This window comes from Camelus ferus, chromosome 1 (assembly GCF_009834535.1).
Source record: "Camelus ferus isolate YT-003-E chromosome 1, BCGSAC_Cfer_1.0, whole genome shotgun sequence".
Taxonomy (NCBI): Eukaryota; Metazoa; Chordata; class Mammalia; order Artiodactyla; family Camelidae; genus Camelus; species Camelus ferus.
Window position 1 is genome coordinate 51,779,762 of NC_045696.1, and position 20,485 is coordinate 51,800,246.

Below are 20,485 nucleotides of genomic sequence, written 5' to 3' on the forward strand. Positions count from 1 at the left end.
CTTTTATTACTTGAAAGATGTAGACAAATCAGGAAAGATTAACAACCAGTTTTATTAGGAGGTAGCAGATGAGCTAGTGTGAATAGCACTGGTTGTTAAAAGTTCTGTATTCTCTTCTCAGCTTTGATATGCTCTCACGTGGGAACAGTCATTCTTGAAATTTAGACAGGATAATTTATATTCTGTTCCCCAGAGAAAGGGCAGTTTGGGAACTGAAGGGAGGGAAGGGTTTAAAACAGCATAAAGACCTGGGGAGGCAGAAGAGCAGGAAATTCTATTATAGGGATTTTCACCCTTAATTAAAACAACAACAATAACAACAGTAGCAACAACCATTTGTTAAGCCTTCATTTAAATAAGCTCAGTACATTTAGTATTTGTGGTATGTCTTTCATATATAGTACCTAATTGTTTTTGATACATGGGGTAAGATTATTCCATAAATACTATACCATTATGCTCATGTTTCCCTGGAAATATAATCTGTAAGGCCATTCTAGAAACTCTGATTATGAGATTCAACATCACTTGCAGTTAGGTGCCCTTAACTCTAGTGTAGTTTTCTCATCTCTTCACAGTTGCCCTGAAGCTGTAACCTATGTCCTCATAAGGATGTCCTTTCAGAAAAGGCCCCTGTCCCTTCCATTCTGCATTATTTTCTAGGTATATTTTCATATATAATTGCATATTTTACCAGTTAACATTATTTATGAATATCATTGAGAAATGATTCATATAATTTTCTAGTTTATTAGTGAAAATAAGTTATCCAGAAGCTAACAATAAATTACTGTTCTTATACAGGCCACTATTCCTGGGTGTATTTATTATGATTTACCATTTATGAAAGGATGTCAAATGGTTGACAAAGTATAATAGAACTAAACTTCTTTCAAGCAATGTAGGTGACTCATTAATGTCCCAATACATTGTACTAATATCTAGCCCTGGACTTCATCTTTTAATTCTATGGGGAAACACCTATAAACATAACAGGATTTCTTTCTTTCCTGATGTTCATTCAAATTACACGACACTTTCCCCTATCACTGTAGTAACCTTCTCTGAAGACTACTTTGAGGGGTAGATGGTGGTGAAGAAGCGGGATGTTTAAACTCATATTTAAAAAGGGCAGAAGAAGACTTTAGATGACATATGATCTTAGGTCAGTTTCAGGAGAGGAGGCAGACTTGTGATGAACCTTAGCAAAACGAGCCCAAACTCTCAATCCCGTCCTTACTACTGAGGTGTCTGGTTGCTGGTAACTTTCTCAGTTACTTTAATAATCCTCTCCCCACCAAGAAACTCAGCTTCATTTGCAAACATTGTTAGACTGTGCTCACATTTCCTTTTCCTCTTCCTCTCAGGAAGAACATTTTTAGGCCCAAATCATCCTTTAATAGACCAAAGATAGGAACTGCTACACATCATAAATCAGTTTCTGCTCTTGGCTGCTCAACATAGGACAGCTGAAATTCTCCATGAAGCAATATATTACACTGTCATGAGATTACTTTCGATCTTCAGTTTGGGACATTTTCTTAACTATTAGTTGGGATTACTCCTCCTCCTGCTCCCCTAATTTCATTCTTTCCATACAGAAAATACAATGATTTCTTTAAATATGAAATCACATCCTACTACATAAATCTCCAATAGCTGCCCATCACAACTAGAATAAAATCCAAACTTCTCACCATGAAGCCTGCACAATCTGGTCTCTGACTCCTTTTCTGATCACATCTCCAACATACTTCTCCTATTCCCTGGCCAAATTTCATAATTCACATGCCTGGCTAATTTTAGTCTGAGTCTTTGCTGTTGCTGTTCCAACCTGCCTGAAATGCTTTTCCTACAGATCCTTATATGGCTGGTTTCTAACATCATTCAAGTCTCAGCCAGAGGCCATCTCCTTACATGCTATCTCTATTAGGTTACACTCTTATTTTCTTCATTTCACTCGTCAGTGTGTGCTAGTCTGTTTGCATATTTATTAACTATCTTCTCTAACTAGAATGTTCTATGCAGGAAGAGGTCCTTGTGAGTCCTGCTCACAATAATATTCCCAGTGCCTAGAATAGAAGGGGCTCAATAAATATTTGCTGAATAAAAGAATGACTGAAAAATAAGAGAATAAACAGAAAGCAAGGGCAATACCAGTGCTTTTCATCCCCATGGTTCTTTAAATGCACCTCAACTACTTTAAAAACAAAAATACTCTAGCATATTAGCATCAGAATTACTAATTTTACTGATTAAAAGTCTGGACCTCAGTGTACATTACTGACTGGTCCAAAAACATGTGACTAAATAAATATTTCACAATTCGGGTCTCAAAACAGGTCAGATGAGTTAGTCCCACAGTGTTTTTGTTAGAGCACAACTGTAAACCAGGGACAATTAATCTGAAGTTCAGGTAGGGTTCTGTAAATCCTTTGAAAAGGTATTATGTCCTCTTTTGGGAAAAGGATCCGCAGCTTTCATCAGAATTTCAATGGAGGCCATAAACCAGAGGAGGCAGGAATCCTTTCAAACAATACCATCCTAAAGCACTGCAGCTATCTCATCTTCCTTGGAGGCAGGATATGCTTTTTTGAATACAAAGATGCGAGGTAGCAAGTTTCATTCATTGCCTTTGTCTATTTGAGGTTTTTTTTCCCCCCTAATCATTGTCTTTGTCCATTAGGGTAAAGTTCACTTTGCCCTACGGCTTTCGCATGAGTTTTAAACTGTCATTTTTTGGAATAGCACATGAGATACATGTCTGCATCCTCAACTCTGCTAAAAAAACTTTGGCCAGTTCAGATTCAATTTCATTTTTACCTGAATATGTTAGATGTAAGCACTTTATTAGCCCAAATTCTATGTAATTCTGACAATTACTAATTATAAAATCTTGAGGAAAAATTTTAATCGAAGTCCTAGAAGGTTCAAATGAAATAAAACAATAACACATTGAACCACATGAACTGCCATTTATGTAAGTCAAAATGGTGGAACATTGGCAAAGTGAAATGGTTTAACCTGTGGTTCAAATGTTAAACTGCTATTGTTGTTAAGAGAAAATATTCTCACTCTCCAATCTTCCTTTCCTGTAAAAATTTCTATTCATGTGGAATGTAAGGGGTGCTGGGGGATAGGGTTGATTTTGCTCATGATTTTAATTTATAACACATAGGCTTTCTTAATTCTTACCATAGTGGGTACTTCCAAATGATACCACAAAGACAGCCTGGAGAATGGGCCTTAGAAAATTAAATTCATAAAGGCTTGTTTTTCTCATATCCAGATGTACTTATAACTGGACAACTTTTAAATAGGTATTAAATCCACGGAGCAGGTTCATGGCGGCTGTACTGATTTCCTTTTGCTGTTGTAACAAACTTAATGGCTTAAACAACAGAAGTTTGTTATAGTTCTGGAGGTCACAAATCCTTAAATTGAGCTGTATGCAGGGTGCACCTTTCTGGAGAGCCTAGGGGAGAATCCTCTTCTTTTCCAGCTTCTAGAGACTGCCTGGGGTCCTTGGCTCATGGTCCCTTTCTCCATCTTCAAAGCCAGCAGTGCAGCATCTTCAAATCTCTCCCTCTCTCTCTCTCTCTTTGATTCTGCTTCCTTTGTCTCATTTCCTTCTCTGACTCTGATTATCCTGCTTCTTCTTTCCTTAACAAAAACCCTTGAGATTCCATTAGGCCTACCCAGGTCATCCAGGGTAATCTTCCATCTCAAGGTCCTATTTTACTCACATCTGCAAAGACCCTTTTGCCATGTAAGGCAATGTATTCACAGGTTCTAAGGATTAAGACATGGATATCTTTGTGGGAGGGGCCACTATTTTGTCTATCACTGGGTCTGAAATACTCCAGGCACTCAGATTTCAAACAGCAAGCAAGACAATACCTTATCATTTCTTTAAAACTGCATAGAAATTTTTACATATACTCCCTATAATTTTTAAAGAGATAGTAACTTGCAACTCTCCAGTCTCACTTTTGGCACATGGGTATGGAAATCATAGTCTTAGTTTTGGTTTGTAGAGTCTCATTTTACCCCTTCACCCAGTTTCAGGTAATTCTACTTCTATTCCAACTTGTCCTCTCTGCAGAATTCATACTGCTATCTCTAGTCAAGGAATTATTAATATGATACGTTCTTTCAGCACTATCTTCTATTAACTCTACAAATAAAAGACAGAGATTTTTAGCCAAGAACCAACCAGGGCAGATTCCGGTGCTTCTCATCACACCTTTCCTGAGCCCTTCCCTCAGGCACTGTATACAACCTGTTTGAATAAGCTAACCAGCATTTGCAGGTGTTAATACAAACGACTATACCTTGAGAAATTTCCTCCCTCAGATCCTTGCTTGGATAAACTTAACTCAGACATCTTCCTTCTTCTCGCACCTAAAAGATCTGCTTCCTTGACCTGCATCTACCCTGTCCACCATCTCAGTGAACACTCGCCCTTAAGCATTTAAGCCTAATCAGCCCAGGCCCATCATGATGGCATAACATACTTGTCCTGCTGGAAACTATTCAGCATCCAGAGGACCATCTTTATGCTGATAACACTAAAATATAAAATAATGCCAACAGCTGGTGCTACAAATGGCTTTTAAAAACGATGTTCATTCACTAAAATTCCTCTTGCTACTTTTGACATGAAACACGCAGTCTCTAATTATTCTGATCAAGACGGTGAAATACAAAAACAAACTTTAATTGTGTTTAACAGATATTTAATCAGGACTCACTGAACTACAGATTAAAGCTGAAATTCATAAACCATAATTACCCGATTGTCGCAATCTTTTGGTCCACATTCTCCTTCCGTCTGGGCGTCTGGCACCTTGCCCCGAATTTCTTTTACTGTCTTCTCAGCTTCGTTACTGTTCATGTTTTCCAGCAGAGATTTAGCACAGATTACAAAATATCTGTTCTTGGCAACTTTCTTCATTAGCTTTTTTTCCCCCTTGCAAAAAAGTTTATTTTTTTTTCTACCAGAGTAGCTGGAACAGGCATACGTTTAGGGTGCTCTGGTGACACAAACTAATTATATAGTTATCAGGAGATAATAAGGCAGCAATATCTGGAGTTACTATAGCTATCATGTAGGTATCATGCAATTGCTCCAGTACGCCATGCGGTGTGTCCCAGTCACCACGTAATTACCTCATGTCACTACTGCATTGTTTTATGGAAAATGCTTATCTCATCCCTAACAAAACCTTTTCCGCCACATTTGGGAAAAAAGTGGAATTCTTAGTTCTTATTTCCAGTACTGTTCATTTCCAGTAAGATGCTATCTTGTGAATTTAAGAGAAACACCTGTCCTCTCCTGAAAATTTGCTTTTACATGGAGCAAATGGAGCGATTCTGTTTTCTTTTGTTTTATTCCACCCAGGTGAGAGAAGTGATTACCAACAATACATACATATTCTCTTTTGTTTGAAAAAAAAAAAAAAAAAGCAAAAAACCAACCAAACAAAAAACACTAAAAAAAAAAAAAAAAAAGACCCAACCCCACCCTATTTACTTAGGATTCGTTTAGTCTGGCACTTCCCCCCTACTCTTCCTTTTCAAATCTCAGTCACTCACATTTGTTTTTTCCTAGAATTATGGTGTAAATCATTCTTAACAAGCTAGCTTGAAACATGTCTCACTCAGAAGAAACACATCACGCCACTGTAATTGAAACATGGAACCGCAAGCTTGAAACTCTTTCTAACTATTTTTTGGGGCTACTCTTCAGAAGGGCAAGCCGAACTTCCCTCACAGTGCCATAACCCCTGTGTCACACAGCTAGGATAACATCACAGACCGAGGCCAGAGCATGAAGAGAAGGCACTGGCAAAAGAAGAGGTGGGTGGTTCCTTTATTCCCCCCAGTTGGGCAGACAACCCTGTGAAGCAAGGATTGTAGTTACCACTTAGTTATCTCAGGTTGATGGCTTGAAGTTTGACCTCACTAAGACCTCTGGATATGACATCCCACCTGAGAGTTCCAGTTTCAAACAGGATGGAGTGGCTTACTTTGCAGCACCGATGAAAGCTGTTTCCAATTCTGCCTTTAGTAGTCACCTCCCAATCTGATAGCCCATTCAGTTGTACACTTAACTCAAGTTGGGGTGAAAATAACCCCCAGATTTGGAAAGGCTAGAAAAATTGCTCTCCCATCCTAGAGCATTGTTCTTCAATCACACAGTTCCTCTAAATAGAGTTGACGGCCTTTGAGATGCAAAATGCATCACTTTAATGTAGTAGAAGTCCCTTTCACTGCATTGCCAAATCTATTTAGCAGAATCTTCTTGGAATAATCTGTCCCTAGACCTGAGGATGCGCAGTGATTTTAAGCATTTTAAGCTAACGATAATGGTTAGTGCTGAGAACAGATGTACCTGGCTGTGATGTGATCTATTCCAGTAGGCTTTTATGAGCTGTTCATTCCTATTGACTTTGCATTTTATGTCTGTGCTTTTGCCTGGTGTGATGGTTGCATAGGGGTGTCATGTGTGTATTTTCCTGATGTATGATGGCTGCACAGGGGGCTGTGTGTATTTTCTCAGTGCAATGGCTACACAGAGTGTTGTGTGTGTGTTTGCCTGGAGTTACAGCTGCACGTGTTATTGTGTGACTCTCCCCCGCTCCCCCATTTGAAGCCTGCTAGCAGGGTCCTATGTGTATCTTTTTCCTAGTGTGATGGTTGCACTCATTGCTCTGTTAATGATGGACATTTCTAGCAATTATCTATCTACAGGGTCCTGGGGAAAGAACTGCAGTAAAATCAATAAACAGTTCTAGACAGGCCCTTGTAAACACAAAATGACACCCTTGCATAAATGTCTTTTCCTACCATGGCATGTTAAAATCCAAGTGCTGTTACCTTATTGGCATTGGGATAAAATTTCTATGGTCTCTCCATCTCTTTCACATATTCCAGTCGTTTGGGGGAGTTTGAGATTACTTCTGGTTGGAGGGCTTTTACCCATGAACCTATCTAATGACATTTTTCACTACACCATCCTACGCATCACCTCTTACACTCCATTCTGACTTGTTCTGGTATAATAGCCGATATTCTGAAAGTGAATATGCCTTTTATTTATTCCTGCAGTCTCACCAGGCCCTCCTGACATGCCCACTGTATCACACACACACACAACCCCCTCCCTTGCTGCTCTCTAGTCTGTGTATCCCTCCTGTGTTCACTAAATGGAACTGACAAAGCAAAGAACCAATGAGGTTAAAGTCTTTTGAAACCCCTGGAATACAGATGAGCTGGGAGGCATCTGGAAACAAAACCAGACACTTGAAATCAAAGAGACAAGTAAATTACTATCCTAATCTAGGAAGAATAACTAAAGGTGTCAGTGGGGTTCCATTGATAGCGCTTGGCCCTGGGCCAGAATGCCAAGGGTTCAAACTCCACACCAGCTTTGGGCTCAGGCCCAAGACTTGCCACCGCAGGGTGCAGCAGCATGTGCAGCAGTGTTAAAGGTGTCAGCCTTCTGCAGAGAGGTTAAGTCCAAGTCCTTCTGCCTGTTTGTCATTATACCCTAGAGGGACGCAGAGGTAACCCTCGCTTCTCCTCCAGTGCCTTTCTCAACAGGACAGGCTGTGGAGGAGCCTGTATTTATCAATATCAGTGTTGTACAATTAGGGAAATGCCCCTTTTCTGATAAGGCTGCTTGAAGAAATAAAGCATGTGTGAGAATATCCAACTGCCACCCCCCACCCCTGCTTCTCCCACCAAAAAACCTGATGTCTGTCCTAAAGATTCTTCCATCAGTGCAAAGAGCTAAGTTTGGAAACCTAAAACCACGTGTCTCAATGAAAGGAAATGTTTTCATTGGAACAGCTTACATGTCTGGTACACTTGCATAAAAACTATTGCATAGCATTTCAGAGCTAAAATTGCTATAAAATGCTTAATACAGTAAGAATAATTATGAGATTTTGCACGCACAGCTGGTATACAACTAAAGTCTCAGCCACAGAGTCAGTGGAGCATGGGAAAACCATTTATAAAAATTCCTGGTATGCCAGTTTAACTCACCATCAACAGCCTATCAACACTTCCTCCATTCTTTAGGTGGATGGGGAAGATATTTACCTACCAACTGCTTTATTTTTCCTTTTATGGATGTCGTTAATAATTGATTCAAGGATTTCTAGTCATTACTTGACAGCAGCAATATAAATAAATTTTAAAGAACACAAATGACCTGAACACAAGGCTTTTCCACTGAGCACAGGAGTTACAAATAGAGTAAACAATGAACTGAAAGACCAAATTATTAAGTCTACCTGCAGTACAATTGCCCCCCTTTACCTCCTCTGTTCCTTCTATTCCTTCACCTCTTCCCATCTCCTGTTTCCTTCTCTAAGGTTCAAATCCTTGAGTGACTTCCTGGGTCCTCTGGGTGCCCCACCACGGCCCACCTGGCCTCGCGTTCCCTGGGGCAACACCCCAAGGACAGAACTCTCTCCATTTTCTCCTCAAATTATAACAGTTCTCTCTTCTCCATTCCCTTTAGCATCTGCTAACAATCACTTGAAAAGGAGCTAAAGTAATGTGTATGATCTGTTAATGGTTAACAGTAATTTAATATAGATTATTAAAAAATTATTTTTATTGTGGCTTTATAGGATCTATGGAACATGCTATAATAGGTGAGGTGGTTTTAGTCGGAGGCATTGCTGGATGCTTCTTTGCATGGCCTTGGTCATAGAAAGCAAAGTCACAGTGGATATATGGGAACCCTCAGGTGGACAGACAGTCTGGGGACACAGAGGCACATGGTACTATAGAAAATGAATTGGACCGGAATCAGGAAACCAAATTTGAGTATCAGTAAACTTGGCCAACAAATGTTTGTGTAAGACATTAAGCTCCCTCAGCTGAGAAATGAGGCCCCCGGATTAGAAAATCTCCATGGCTCCCTCCAGCTCTGAAATCAAGGTGATCATGGCTCTCTGATGGAAGGTCAGTTGCTTGCTCTGGTTTAGCTGCTTCCTCTGGCTAAGAATTAGTGGCTTTGAATAAAAATGGTTGCCACTGCCCATGGTGCCATCTTACTAAGGGAGTGTAGATGTTCATAGATAAGTTTTAAGCTCTCTGTCTACTACCTGCATATACTACTTCTGAGCTGGCTCCTTTATGCTGCTACACAGATATTTTATCAGCATTTTGTTTCTTATTTACTTAATTCAACAAATATTTAAGAGATGCTCTCTTTATGTGAAACACGGAGCTAGTCACTGAAGACAGGGCAGAACGGGACATCATCTCTGTTTCCTAAGAAGCACAAGTGAGTCTCCTATTCTTGTCCACTCTCTCTCCAGCTCCCCTTCACTTCCATGCGTAAACTTGTATATGCCTAAAACTATAAACGTAGTACAGAAAGAAAACAAGGGGAATTAGCCTCATATAATCTGTGCCCAGTCCAAAGTACTGTCTATCTTCAACAAAAGACTATAATAATAATTGGTATTAGAAAATTACAGTCATTCAGATATTCACTTCAGTTGTGTATAGGGTATTTATCATCATGTATTTTGAGGTCACGGATGTACATTAAGAACAGCAATTTGGGTGGTAAGAAGATTATTAAGGCAAAACAATTCCTCCTGTAGGAACCCTGATAAAATTCTAGGATAAAATCTGTGACTCCTATAAAAACCCCCTGGGAAAGTGAGAACACAGAATATTTTTGTTTGTTTTTTTTTTCCTCTGAGGATTTTGGGTTCTTAGCCCTCCAAACTTTCTCTCTTGAACTAATAATAATAACTGTCATTTATTGAGTGCATATTAAATTAAGGCACTTCCATTATTGCATGATAATAAAGTAATTCTGCAATGTAGATATTATTACCTTTACTTTACAGATGTGAAAACTGAGGCTCAGGAGGGTGAAATAATTTGTCAAATATAATACAGTGTGCAGAGCTGGGATTTAAACTCAGGCCTGTCTTTGTGGAACATAGCTCCATAAACATGTTAGAGTTCTGCCAACTCTAACTGATTTAAAAAAGAAATAATCTTGCCTGAATGCTTTGTTAGCAAACAAGGAAAACAACCTTCATATTCTTTCTTCACATTCACTCATTGCATTATATATAGTACAACGAAAACAGGAGATGGTTAAGATTTTTCTAAGATCTGGCTGCCTTTGCCTCTTTATTTAGACTGAGATGAATAATTAAATTTGGGGCTCTCAATCAAAGTAAAAGAATGAACTATTTGCCATGTGAATAAGTATTTGTTATTAATTGATCAGACATGGATAAGGTGTGTTATTACAACTATATTTGTGAGGTATGATCTACGTTGTTCTACTGCATATTACTCTGTGCTGTTTTTCATTTTCTTGCACATTGTACTTTTTGTCTTGTTTTTATGAATTTAGTCACAGTTGGTTGTGTTTTGAACTTTGTAAAAATGTAATACTAAGAAAATTTTCAAAAGAAAAAGAAAATATTTTAAAAATGATGTCAAAATCAAATCTACCCCTCACTAATTTGATTTGTAGGAAATGGAGAACAAAGTATTGCAAGCAGATTGCTTTTAAATACATCCTAATTACTTCAATGTGCAAATGCATTGACTAAATCAAAGCATGCATTTAACACTTTGCACTTCAATTGTGCTTATTCATCTAAGTTCTATAGATAGCAATTCCATAAAAGAAAAAAAATCATGAGACAGACTTCACTGTAGTCGGTCATGCTATGGTTATCTGGGGAAGACTATCGTTCTTAGGTTCAAGCTTACCTCACAAGTCAGCTCACTTTTGGACTAACGCAGAAGATCACTAGTCCAAATAATACAAAATAACAGATACTTTACTGCAGCTACTCAAGTTTTCCCAGCTGACCTCATTTTTCCTGTGCTTCTCTGCTGTCAGTGCCTGAGGTGAGGAGGTGGGGGTAGTATATCTGCACCTTCTGCCCCAGGCATCAAGATGCATGTACAAGTACAAAAGCTGACCTGGGAAACATTATCTGTAGTAATAATAGCCCAAGGGCTTAGCCAGGATGATACACACGGTCTCATCCAATCCCCACAGCAAAGACTAAGTTAAGTATTATTACTATTCCCATCTTTCAGATGAGGAAATTGAGATTCAGAGAGATGTAATAACTTGTGACTGTCACACTAATCATTGCAAGAGCTCTTAAGCATTAACTCTTTAACTCAGCCTTGTGAAAAATTATATTCCTGAAAGATGTTTACTTCCAAAGATGTTCATGATTTGGTGATAACATCATTGTGAAGGAACTTACCTAAATGCTAGTAAACTTAATTATATAATAATACATAGGGTGTGAGCACTTGTGTCCAAGTAACTTTTTTCTTAGATCAGTTTTATAGTTTACTAAAATCATCTAAACTAAGTTGCTGATCTTTTATTAGTTTGTTCAACAATTATGCATTTTGCCAGAACCTGAAGTAACAAAGATAAATAAGACATGACCTCTGTCTTTGCTAGACTTGCAGTTCTGAAAAAGAGATGAGCATGTGTACAAATGGTTCTGGGTTAACTTGTAGTCAGCGGAGGCCTGAGCTGGACAGAGCATGGTCACTCTCCTGGCAGAAGGGAAAGAGGGTGCAGTCCGGAAATTTTTAGTTATTCCAGCACTTTGCCATTGGCCTGTGTAGGGAATTTAGATTTGTTAAAGATTACATTTTAACTTATAAAAGTGGCAGTCTAGCTTACTTGTATATTTTGGGCTGATAAAACTTTATGTGGTTCATTCTTTCTGGTATCCAACTGGGTTTCTTTTTTGGCTAAATTCTTGATAGAGAACCAAGTGAGTTACTACATTTATTCATTCTTACATAGAACAGCTGAGATTCTCTTCTTGAGATGAGTGCCTGATAAATGTTATCAGTAGTAGTTCATACCACCCAATAAAAGTGACTTTATAGAGACTTATTGGCTCTGTCATTTACTTTGTTTTCATCTGTTTCAATTACTCAAAATGCTATTATTAGATTATGAAATTTTTACAATATGAGAAACTTAGGAGTTAAAAATGATTGAAAACATAAAGAGTGAGCTAGATTTCTTCCCTTGCTATAACTTCATACACATGGAAGTGTGGTCTGAGCATATTAATGTCAGAGCTGACTGATGGACTTAAAAAAAAAGCTCTGGAATGTCAAAGTGCAGGTTGATAACCTAAAGCAAATGTACAATGATCCAAAAAAGAAAAAGAGACTCTGGCAATAGAAACTATATGATACATTTCAGAAAATAAATACCACATCATATTCAATATGATATGATTCTGAAAATCAATATTTTAGATAATTTGAAATCTTAATAAATTGGAAAACTGAAACATTTAATCCCTTTAAGAAGGGATAAACAGTAGACATGTTTTCTTAAGTTGAATTATTATCAGATTTAGAGTTAATTTTCTCTAGATTACTTGTTGTTTGCTTAAAAATCTTACTTTTCTAATCATTAGAGTATTTTTACAATACTTAGCAACCTTAAGAAAAAAGAAATAAAATATTACTTGATTCCATCATACAGAGGTACTACTATTCACATTCTAATGCATTTCCTTTGATTGTAACCAAGTATTTTCATTTTTCTAATTTGGGATCATGTTAGGTGCACAAGTTTCTTTTGGATCAGGTATTCTCAGTTATATTGTTTCATGAAAATTTCCTAGTTAAAAAATTCTTTAAAATACCTTTAATAACTATGTAATTAATAACTGTTATGCAATAACACATATGTATGTTCCATAATTTGCTTAATAATTTCTTTGATTATATATTTAACATTGTTTTTCTCTTCTTCTACTTTTATAAATGACACTGTGATGAACAGGTCTCTGCATACCAATCTTTACCTGAGTTTCTGGTTTCTGTAGGTAGATTCCTAGAAGTTAAATTACGGGGCCGAAGGACATATTTTTAAAGAAAGGCTCATGATAATGTAATGCCATATTACTTTGCAGAATTTTGTGTCAACACATGTGCCCCATGTAACTATTATATGAGTGCCAGTTTTACTGCACATTTATCAGCATGGAGAATTATTATCTTTATAAATCATGTCTTTGAGTGATAGTGAATTAACATGCTTTTTCATATGCTTTAGACATTTGTATTTTGTCTTTTATGATTTTTATCTTTTTAGATTTTTTTGGAACAAATATACATCTCAGTACCTTCGTATCCTTTGCTTCCGCTCTATCTCTGATACCATCACTATACCTTAGACTCTCCTTACCTCACCCTGAACCATGGCATCATGTCTGCCTGGTCACTATTCCAGATTTCTTCCATTCTAGTCCATTCTGTACACTGCTGCCTAACAGGACTTTTGAAAATACTGCTTTTATCATGTCAGTCCTGATCAAGAACCTACAGTAGCTCCCAGTTATTCATCTATTGGCTAAATTCAATGGCCTTATTCAGGAGCAACATAATGCCATTCTTGAATATCTCCTTATGAGTTCTGTTGAATAACACAGGTTATTGATGTATGGAACCCACATGCAGTTAAGTTTTTATATGTGAGTATTTATAAACAACAGGGAGGGACAGACATGATACTGAATACTAGACACGGGCACTGGAAGGGAATTTATAGAGCATCAAGCCCAACTCCACATTTATAAATGAAGAAACTGACTCAAATAGTTCAACAAATTACCCAAAGTCATAGAGCTAGTTAAATAATAGAACTAGGACTAGAAACCAGATCTCCTGATTCCCAGTTCAGTGCCTTTTAAATAGAGATTAATAATAATAATAAATCATTTTTACAATTCAAAAATAGAAACAGCTAGGAAAACATTTAATTTCAATCTGTTCTTATGTATAAAAGATTGTTAAAACCATGCCATGTAAAAGGTTTGAGTGTTCTTATAAACACAAATAATATGTACTTATAAATTCATCAAGTGTGTCATTAAAATTTTCATAAAATTTGCACATAAGCAAATGACCCAGTTTATACTAGTTTGCTTTTCTTGTTAATCTACATTGTTTTATTTAATCTGCTTTGCTACAATACAAGCATCATATTTCTATTCTAGCATGCTGCAGATCATCATTAAGTTTCTTGGTAATATCTAGTGGTATTCAATGGCAAATCCAATTTTCCTAGCAACTTCTATAAAGGATTTCTTTTGACTACAATTGGGGATTTTAAGAAATACTCTTAAAAAAAAAAAAACTACTTCAAAATGTCTCTATTTAAATAGTAAACAACATGAACTATTTTGGAAGGAAATGGGCTATGAGAATGGGAGTTGCCAAATACACTAATTATTTATAGGGATAGGGTAGGGCAGACGGGAATAGCTATGAACTGAACTAACTTGGATGGCAGCTCATTGATTGTAAAGTGTTGATTCACAAAGCATGTGTTTGCCTAACAAAAGTATTGACAGAAAGAGTATATACTAAACCATATGGCAGTTACACAGTTTACAAAATCTAAGGTTTAAATGAATAGGTGGGCCATCCAGCAGTAGAGGGAGACTAAAGAGATCTTAGCTATGTGTTCTTCCTCTGTGTACATGTGTGTGCACACAAAAGAGGTCTATTCATTTTATACTCGACAAATATTTATTAAGCACCTATTTGTGCTAGAAGCTCTCTATGACCAAAGTAAATGACCCAGCTTTTTGTGATTATCCTCTCCACAGCTGTATCATAAAAACAAATAATAATCTATACCTGCCATAATATAACAAAAACTGAGAAAGTGGGTAGGAGCAGAGGAATGAAGAGGCAGCATCCTGAATTTCTCATTTCATACAGTGTATAATTTCATTAATGTTGGTAATCTAAAAAAATAGGCCTAAATGTTTTTTAAAAATAACAGTAATCATTATTTGAAGAATAAACTATGTTTTAAAACTCTCAAATTCCTAGATTGATAACAAATAAATAAAATAGATGCCAAAAGAGAAAAAGAGAGCACCAGGGATGCAGGAAACTACAGAAAATATTAAATAAGATTTCTGAGATAGTACCAGATATATTTTTACAACAATAGATACTAAGTTAACCAACTTATTATTGAAATAAACACCATAATATAGGCTTAAAAAAAGCCCACAGAATGTAACCATAGGATAGTATTTTGAGAGTACTAGTTTTGGTAGTGGAGAAAATTGAGTTCAAATGTTACTTCTGCCATTTTCTAGTTATAACCTCTTTCCTAAAGGGAAATTTATTTGGCCTATTTATCTCAATTTCCTAGTTTATAAAATGTGAATAAAAATGACTGATTGTAGAGAGGATTGAATGAGATAATATCTATAAAGTTCAGTGCCTAGCACCACTAAACATTCAATAATAATAACTATTATTTATAATGTTTGTTTTAAAATGATGTGTGTAAATAAAAGAGAGGTAAAAATCAAAGGAGTGTTGTCCAAAATACACTGATAACTGAAAAAACTGATACAATATAAAATGAAAATACCAAAGAGGCAGAGTTAGACTTAAAAAAAAGTGATCATTTCTACAAAGAAACAAAAACCACTGAGGGGATTGAAGCCTTAAGCCTGGAGAAGTCTGAATCCAGACGCACACAGAGGTGGCTGGGAGTCTAGCTCTTTGGAGTAATGGGGCCACAGAGGTTACATATGAAATGGTGGACCTAAGTCTGGCTCACTACTTCAATAAGAAGCTGCAAAAAATTTGGCCAACTGCTGCCTGGGTCAATAGCTTATACGGAGTTGCAGGCATTGAAAGGTGGAAGGATAAAGACACAGCCTCATAAGCAAATATTATTAAAGGGAAGCTGAAAATCACCATTATAATATTTGGATTCAGACTAGAAACCCAGGAATCCAGATAGAGGCAACTGGAAAACCATTAGTCAGGGATGTATGAACAGAGAGAGAGCCAAGAGACAATACAAAAATCTTATGACCAACATTAACCTGGCAAAACAAAATTCTAAAACATAGCAAGAAATCTAGTGCTAAGAAAAACAACCAACTAAATCAATAATTGGAACATTCACTCCAATGAATTTGATTTTACAGAACTGTCTGACAGTGGCCTCACCATGAGTATGTTTATAATGTACAGAGATAAATAAAAGAATCATACCTGTAAAATGAAGTTATTAAATAAACACAGACAGAAAAAAGATAAGGATAGGTGAATAAAAATCAATCAGAAATCTTAAAAATGAAAAAAAATTCACTGACATAAAATGCAGTAAATGGGATAATTTAAGATTGTGAGATTTCAAGGAGAGGATTAAGTGAGTTGGAAAGTGATATTAAGGAATTCAGTCAGAAAAAAAAAATCACAGAAAGTAAAAATGTTTTTAGAAAATGGAAGAGCAGTTGAGATATGGTAAATTGACTAGGAAACACCAATAGATATCTATGAAAATCCCAGAAGAAGAAAATGAAGGTAATGACAAAGAAACAATAAAAGAAAAGAAAATAGCTAAGAAATTTCCAGAATTAGATTTTTGAAATTAAAAAATAATATCCTGAGTTCATGACCAATAATTCAAAATAAATCCACATCCAGACACATTTCAGAGAAATTGTAAGACATTAACAATATAGTAAATCTCTTAGAAGTTGTGAAAGGGAAAAGGCAGACTACTTATAAAGAGAAGAAAAAATAGATTGATAGCAGACTTCTCTTAAGTAATAATAGCTGACAGAACAATCATCTAAGATATAATTGAGTAATATCTTCAAATGCTGAGCAGAGATACTCAGATAAATTGCTATTTAAGATAAAAGATAAAGACATTTTTAGATATACATAAAGAGTGTACTACCCAGGGCCCTCCATAAAGAATTACTAACAGATGTAATTCAACAAGAAGAAAAGTAGGCCCCCCAAAGAAGCTACAGAATCCATAAATAACGGTGGGCACAGTAATAACTAAAATAAATGAGTAAATATAATTAAGTATTGATCATAAAAATCAATGATAACCACTTTCTTATATGTTTAAAACAAGTAAAACTAAAACTATTTAACAATTACAATAGTGAGAGTGATACTGAAGAGGCAGATAAAACATGTTAGACACCTTTTCCCCCCTCCTTTTTTCCTTAGGAGATAGCCAGAAATACTAAAAAGTGGATTTAATTTTTTGTTAGAAAAGTATGTAGTTAGGTGTACACACAAAAATTTTAGCATGAGTACTAAAAGAAGATAAGCCACCTATAGATTTCAAGCCCAGCAGTAAAATCCATATACTAAGGTCACAAAAGAATTTTCAAAAAATTGTTTTCAGTCAAAACTATATAAAACACATCTTACTATTGTAATGCAATTAAATTCAGAATCAGTAATAAAAATAGAACAAATACACATTTAGAAAGTAGAAACATACACTTCTAAATAACTTAAAGGTTAAAAGTAAATCAAAACAGATATTAAAAAGTTTTTAAAATTGAAGAAAACTTCATATCAACACATGCTCTGCAGCTAATGAGAAACTTGCTATGCAGATAATGAGAAATTTGAATGAGAATTTAGAGAAAAATTCATTTTAAAAATAATTTAAATTATTAAAATTAAATGACTAATAATTCAACTCAGGAATCTAGAAAAAATGGTTTACATTAAAAAGTAGAATAAAAAAATAATGTTGACAAAAGCAGAAAGTAAAAATGTTTAATACAAAGACATAATAAAGTAGATAAATAAAATCAAGAGCCAGTTTTTGAAAAAAAATAAATGAAACAAAAATGTCTAACAACAAGTGAAAGAAGAGAAAAGGCTAAAGTAAATACTGTTAGGAATAAGAGGGGGATATAATTAAAATTAAAAGTCACAAGACTATTTTGAACAGCTTTGTACACATAAATTTGAAAGTGTAGATTAACTAACTGTATATTTTCCAAAAAAAAAATTCTTAAAATTGACTTAAAAAGAGATAGAACATTTGAATAAACCAATAGCCATGGACAAAATGGAACTGATAATTAAAAGTCCACCCTACACTATGCTGACAGAAAATACCAAGTCCTGATGATTTTAGAGGTAAGTTTAACTAAATCTTCAGAACAGGTAATCTGTATAATATAAAAACCATTTCTAAATAGAAAAAAATAAGAAAGAAATACTGCTCAACTTATTTTATGAGGCTAGTATCACCATGACACCAAAACTCTTCAATAACAGTTTTAAGAAAGAAAAGTTAAAGACTATCTCTCCATGCAACATACTACATAAACTATCAGCAAAGTAAACTCAACTGTGGATATAAAAAAGTATACCAGGACCAAGTTTTTTTTTTTTCCAGGAATGTAAGAAATGTTCAATATCAGGAAATTTATTAATATTATATAAAATGTTAATATATTAATGGGAAAATTTATCATATTATTGGTGAAGAAAATGCATTAGATAAAATTCAACTAGTATGCTTGATTAAAAATGCTTAGCAAACTTTAAATAGATGATGATAACTTTGTTACAATAATTTTGATTTATCACAATCCTAAGCAAATACATTTCCATTAAAGAAAGAAACAGAGCATTCCTATTATCACCGCTTCTATTCAGTATTATATAGAGGTCTCAGTAATGCAATATGACAGGAAAAAGAAATTAAACATTTAAGAATTGAAAGTTAAGAGACAAATATTATTTACTGATGATACACATGTCTATGTAGAAAATCTCAGAGAATTTCCAGTTTAGCCAGGAGAACTCATAAAAGAGTTCAGTAAAGTTGCTGAGTCTATACTAATAATAAACAATAAAGCGGAAAACAGATTCCATACATAATAGCACAAAAATCTAAGTTATATGAGAAGAAATCTAACAAAATAGGTTCAAACAAGACCCTCTGATTAAGTAGAGGAATATAGTCTGTTAACAGTCAGAAAGACACAGTGTTATAAAAATACCAATTCTCCTCCAGATTATTCTCTAAAGTTAATGTAAATACAAATAAAATTCAGCAGGGCTTTTGCCAAACTTGCCTAAAATTCATATTGAGTAGTAAAAGGCCAAGAGATGCCAAGAGAATTTTAAAGAAGAACAATGTAGTGAGATTCACCCTATTAAAAGCTATGGTAATTATGGCACCATGGGGTTAGCAGAAGAGTAGAGAAACAGTCCATTGGATGAAATAAAGATCTTAAAAACAGATTTGATGTAGGCAAAAAATGGCATTATAAATTAGTGGGTAAGGATGACTAATTTGTTAAATGGTGCTGGGACAATTGGGTCATCCACATGGAAAAAGAATAAAATAGGGTGCATGGAAGATATCATATACAAAACTAAATGCCAAAAAGATTATAGATCTAAATGTAAAAGACAAACTTTAAAACTGTTAGAAGAAAATATAGGATCTTCTTAAGGATCATGTCACATGGAAAGATTTTTTTAAATGACATAAGAGCATAAACCATATAGGAAAATATCAATAAACTTAACTGCATTAAAATTAGAAGCTTGGAAAAATAAGTGCTACTCTAGACAGTTAACAGAAAAACTATAAACTGAGAAAAGATACTTGCAATCTATGTTGCCCAAAGGATGAGACTTCAGAATATTACAACAACCACCAAAACCAAAACCAACAGCTGTCCAAAACAACAATAGCAAAGCAAATAACCCAATAAAAAGATTGGCAAAGATATAAATAGACAACACACATGAGGAAATCCCAGTGGTTTACAAGTGAAAAAATTTTTAAATGATATATTAGTCTATCCCCCTCAGACTGACAAAAATGTAAAACCCTTGGCCACTCCAAATGTTGTGAAGCATATGGAGAAGCTCTCATAGACTGCTAATGAGAATATAAATTGGTACTACCCCCTTAAAGAGAGAAATTTTATAGTTCTTAGTAAAGTTAGTAAACTTTAGTTAAAAAAAATAAAATTTAGTGAAAAATTTTAAATGCATTTAAAATGCATCTTACAGTTCAGCATTTCCCCCTCTGTGTACAAACATGTACAAAATGTTCATTACAATTCTGGTGGTGTTTGGGAACTCTTGGAAATAATATTTAACAATTAGAGACTTAAATTTTAGTGACACATACAGTAGAATGCACTTTATAAAAGCCATAATATACGGCTTAGGTAAAGCTAATTCATGATGATAGATGTCAGAATAGTCTGGCTTGTTTTTAACCTTTTGTTAAAGTTTTGGAGAATATCACCTGCAAGGGGGCACGAGGGACTCTTCCTAGCTATTGTGAATTTTTGTATCTTGGATTGAGTATTGTCACACGGATGTATACTTACATAAAAGCTCACCAGCTCTACATTTAACCTGCGTACTTCACTGTATATAATTTATAATGGAGTAATATAAGATTAAAACAGATTTGGAAATAAATTCTCCACATTAATTAAGATTTGTTAAACCCGGTGCTGAATTCTCATATGTTAACTTTATTCTTTATATTTTTATATGTTTGAAATATTTTACATAAAACATTGATAATACAAAGGCTACTGCTTTTCCTAACTAGAATTAATCAAAGTAAACTGAA

The 20,485-nt window shown here is 35.2% G+C and overlaps 1 protein-coding gene across 30 annotated transcripts in view; it reads right to left on the reverse strand.

Annotated features, from left to right (window-relative positions):
• The window catches only part of ZBTB20 (zinc finger and BTB domain containing 20), a 758,837-nt gene that overhangs the window by 223,054 nt on the left and 515,298 nt on the right, over positions 1–20,485 (reverse strand). The window lies entirely within an intron of this gene.